The sequence below is a fragment of the Triticum urartu genome, chromosome 5A (assembly GCF_056163025.1).
Source record: "Triticum urartu cultivar PI428250 chromosome 5A, HENAU_Tu73, whole genome shotgun sequence".
NCBI classification, from domain to species: Eukaryota; Viridiplantae; Streptophyta; class Magnoliopsida; order Poales; family Poaceae; genus Triticum; species Triticum urartu.
The window spans coordinates 380316292-380321030 of NC_141877.1; the positions used below are offsets into that span (position 1 = coordinate 380316292).

A 4739-nucleotide genomic window follows, 5' to 3' on the forward strand; every position below is an offset into this window, starting at 1 on the left:
AGCGTGACCGCCTGGCCAAGAGGTTGGCCGACCAGGAGGAGAGCCACAGGGCGGCCCTGAAGGCGGCGTAGGACAGCGAGGCCACCCTCAAAGCCAAGTATGAGACCGAGGCGGCAAACTGGGCCGAGATGAGGCAGGCGTTGAGCCAAGGCTACAGCCGGGTGGAAGACTTGATTGACGGTAGGCCGCCTTCTTCTTTGCTTCCTTGCCTGCCTTCTACTATCTGATTCATTTTTTGATTTTGTGTCGCTGCTTTCCTCTCTGCGCAGATTACTTCCCTGGCTACTCAGCCGCCGCCACCCAAGCCATCGAGGCCTACCACGACACGCGACGGCAGGTGGGGGCCGAGATTGCGCCGAATGCCAGCCGGTCACTTGAGGAGCAGCTTCTGGGGCTTCAAGCCCGCCTGCAGCCGGCCCATCGCATGCTCCGCCGTCTTCAGCGCGCCGGAGCGCAAGTGCTGGCCGCCCTCTGGCCTGGCGAGGTGATTCCGCGCACCCCAAGTCAGACCGCCGACTGGCTGGAGGTCGCAGTCGGCCGCTTCGAGGCTTGGAAGGCGTCAGCGGCCCGCTCCGGCGCTGGGCGGGCCCTGGAGTTCGTCTGGGCTTGGTATCCTGGGCTGAACTTGGACCAGCTGAGCACCTGGCGGCAGGAGGCTGACGAGGAGCTGGAGGCGGTGCGGACGGCTATCATCCAGCGCGCCTCGGCGATCGCCGAGTATACCGATACCAATGCCTTTGCTCCTGAGGTGGATGACGCCGGCGTCGCTCAGCCGGAGGAGTGGTTCGGGCTGAACCCGGCCGAAGGTGAGGACTCGGCGGAGGAGATTGTCTCTAGTGATGAGGGCGAAGAGGAGGAGGGAGAGGATGACGAAGATGTTGCGCTGGATGGTGAAGCGACCAGCCCGCCTCAGCCCGATCGTGCTTCTAGCAACGATGACGAGACTCGCCAGCCGGTCACTCCTCTAGCCGGCACCACCGACTTCGCCAACCTGCCCCACTCGCCTGTTGCTCCCCTGTCTTGATCCTCGTCCTAGCTTTCTTGCTTGTTACTTCTTTGAACAATCTTTAAATTTGCGCAGTTCCACCCACTGGGGGTGTATTCAGACTATGTTGAATGCTGGCCTTTCGAAGGTCTTTTGTGTAAATATTATGCATGTGTTTGGCTTCCGCTTATGTTTGCTTTTTATCCTTTGGCTTTTTCCTTTGCCGCCTTCCCTTGGCCGCTGCCTTCCCAGCCGGACAGCTGCTCTGCAGTCTGCGGCCGGAGAAGGACTTGGTCGTTTTTGGGAAGGCAAGTACTTGAGCTTTCTCAGATTGCAGCAAGGTGAGCGGGAAGCCAGCCAGCGACTGCTCTAGTAGTCGGCTGGCGAGGTGGGAGGCCGGCTCGTGTTATATAAGTTCGTTAGTCCTTAGCCGTTTTTTCGCGTGGGCATCCTTTCCTGCCCTTGGCTCTTGCCAGTCGGACAGTCGTTTCTTCGAGCTGCGACTTTTGGCAAGAGGGGGCTTGGGTGCCGGCACACTACTTGTCTAGCTGCAGGTGGAACTTCAGATATAACTTGAGGCGGCGAGTCCCCGGGCCGACTGGTCGAACCCGGTGCCGGGCGAAGAAAGCAAGTGTAGCAACATAATCGTATGCGTGATACTCATCTTTCATAGATAAAAGAGGGTAGTCCCCGAGTACTCCTCGGGGCACCCCTTGTCTCATACTTACTACAAAAGGTAGCGTGCTACGTACTGCTTTTTAACTGTAAAATATTCGGAGGAGATTGGCGTTCCACGGTCGATCAGACTCCTTGCCGGAATCGTCTCTCTTGCGTGCCTTCGGCTTCTGCGCGTTGATTAGGTAGTAGGAGTCGTTGCCTAAAGCTCTGCTGATGATGAAGGGGCCCTCCCAAGGGGCTGAGAGCTTGTGCTGGCCGGCTGTTCGCTGGATCAGCCGGAGCACAAGGTCGCCCTCTTGGAAAGATCTTGGCTTGACCTTCCGGCTGTGGTAGCGGCGCAGATCCTGCTGATAGATGGCGGACCGGCTGAGAGCTAACAGCCGGCCCTCTTCCAGCAGGTCGACGCCGTCTTCTCGTGCTTCCTTGGCTTCTGCCTCTGTGTACATGGTGACCTGAGGTGAGTCGAACTCGATGTCAGTTGGGATGACGGCCTCGGCACCATATACAAGGAAAAAAGGGGTGAAGTCGGTCGATCTGTTTGGGGTAGTGCGCAAACTCCAGAGGACGGCCGGCAGCTCGTCGAGCCAGCAGCCGACCGAACGCTCCAGTGGCACGACCAGTCGGGGCTTGATGCCTGAGAGGATGAGGTCATTTGCTCGCTCGACCTGGCCGTTTGACTGCGGGTGGGCAACGGACGCTAGGTCCAGCCGAATGCCGCGTGTTGCACAGAAACGTGCCAGTGCTCCCTTTGCAAAATTTGTGCCGTTGTCGGTGATGATGCTATGCGGTAGGCCATACCAGGTTATAATATCTGCGATGAATGAGACGGAAGTCGGCCCATTCAGCTTTTTGATCGGCTTCGCCTCAATCCACTTGGTAAATTTGTCCACAGCGACAAGCAGATGTGTCATGCCGCCGCGTGCCGTCTTGAACGGGCCCACCATGTCCAGCCCCCAGACGGCAAAGGGCCAGGTGAGGGGGATGGTCTTGAGTGCAGAAGCCGGCAGATGTTGCTTGGAGCTGAAAACTTGGCACCCTTTGCAGTTTTTAACTAGTTCCTTGGCGTCTTCCAAGGCAGTCGGCCAGAAAAATCCGTGGCGAAAAGCCTTGGCGACGAGTGATCTTGAGGCTGTGTGGTGGCCGCATTCGCCTTGGTGGATGTCCCTGAGGATTGTTGTGCCCTTCTCTGGTTCGACGCAGCGCTGGAAGACTCCAGTGACGCTGCGCCTAACAAGCTCTCTGTTGACGATTGTGTAGGCTCCAGCTCGGCGTTGAACTTGTCTTGCCGAGATCTCGTCGGTTGGCAGCTCTTTGTTTACTAAGAAGTTGAGGATGGGCTGGGCCCAAGATGGAGCTGTGAATTCTTCTATTGTTAGGACTGCCACTGTGATAGGGGCGGGTGGGCTGGGTAGTGAAGAGTTGGGGTCGGAGTCGGCCATCGCCTGTTGTGTTGATGTAGTCCCCGGGCTGGCTGCAGTAGTCCCCGGGCTAAGTTCCGAATTCCCCGGGCCGGGTGCGACTATGGCAGTCCCCGGGCCGCCTGTTGGAGTCCCCGCGCCGCCTGCTTGGTTTCCCAAGTCGGATCCGACTGCGTTGGGGTCAGGCGGCACGAAGATGGAATCAGATTCTGGAGACGGCTTGACAGACGGCTTGAGGAGTCGGTGGAGAGAAACGCCGGCTGGTATGGTTGTCGGGTGGATCCTACTCGTGCCAGGGCATCCGCTTGCATGTTGTCGGCACGTGGTACATGAAGGAACTCACATCCCTCAAAATATCCACTGATTTGCTGGACGAGGAAACGATAGCTCGCCATGTTTGCGTCTTTGGCGTCCCAGTCACCGGATGACTGTTGGACCACCAAATCCGAGTCGCCATAGCACAAGATCCGGCGGATGCCGAGTTCTTTGGCTAGCCGGAGCCCGTGTATGAGCGCCTCGTACTCGGCCACATTGTTGGAGGCGGCAAAATGAATTTGCAGTGTATACTTGAGCTTGTCGCCCTTGGGAGAGGTGAGGACGATGCCGGCTCCCAAGCCAGTGTGCATCTTGGGCCCATCGAAGTGCATCCGCCAGTGAGTGGAGTCAGGAGCCGGTGGCAGGTATTGGGTTTCGGCCCAATCGACGAGGAAGTCGGCCAGTGCCTGGGACTTAATGGCGGTGCGGGGCTGGTAGAAGACCGCGTAGGGGGCCAGCTCAATGGCCCATTTGGCCACTCAGCCGGATGCATCCCGGCTGCCTATGATCTTGGCAAGCGGGGCAGTACATACGACCGTAATGGGGTGCTCTTGAAAATAGGGCTTGAGCTTCTTAGCAGCGAAGTACACACCATAGCACATCTTCTGGTAGTGTGGGTAGTTCTGCTTCGAGGTGGATAGGACTTCGCTTAAATAATACACCGGCCTCTGAACCGGCTGAGCCCGGCCTTCTTCTGGGCGTTGGACTACGATGACAGTGCTGACCACACGGCTAGTAGCGGCAATGTAAAGGAGCATGGGCTCCTTTTCAGCCGGTGCCGCCAAGACAGACGGCGTGGTCAGCATCTTCTTTAGCTCGTGGAAGGCTTGGTCCGCCTGGTCATTCCACTCGAAATGAGTGGACTTCTTCATGAGTTGTTAGAGGGGGAGGGCCTTCTCTCCGAGCCAGCTGATGAAGCGGTTCAGGGAAGCCAAGCATCCGGTGAACTTTTGGACATCCCGCAGCTTGGTGGGAATTTCCATTCTTTCTATGGCCTTGATCTTTATTGGGTTGCACTCGATGCCGCGTTCGAAGACCATGAAGCCTAGGAGCTGGCCGACTGGTACTCTGAACACGCATTTCTCGGAGTTGAGCTTGATTTGGAATCGGCGCAAGTTTTCAAACGTTTCTCTGAGGTCTTCCAGCAAGGTGCCGCGCTTCTCCGTCTTCACCACAATATCATCTACATAGACGTGGGCATTTCTGCCGAGCTGCTTGAGGAGGCATTTCTGCATGCAACGCTGAAAAGTGGCACCGGCATTTCTCAAGCCGAATGTCATAGTCAGGTAGCAGAAGGCTCCGAATGGTGTGATGAAGGTGGTTTTCAGGCGGTCAGCTGGATC

General features: G+C 57.4%; 1 pseudogene; it reads right to left on the reverse strand.

Annotated features, from left to right (window-relative positions):
* Positions 1–1172: 1172 nt before the first annotated feature.
* LOC147971472 (uncharacterized) lies at positions 1173–3707 on the reverse strand (annotated as a pseudogene).
* Between the last annotated feature and the right edge of the window lie 1032 nt (positions 3708–4739).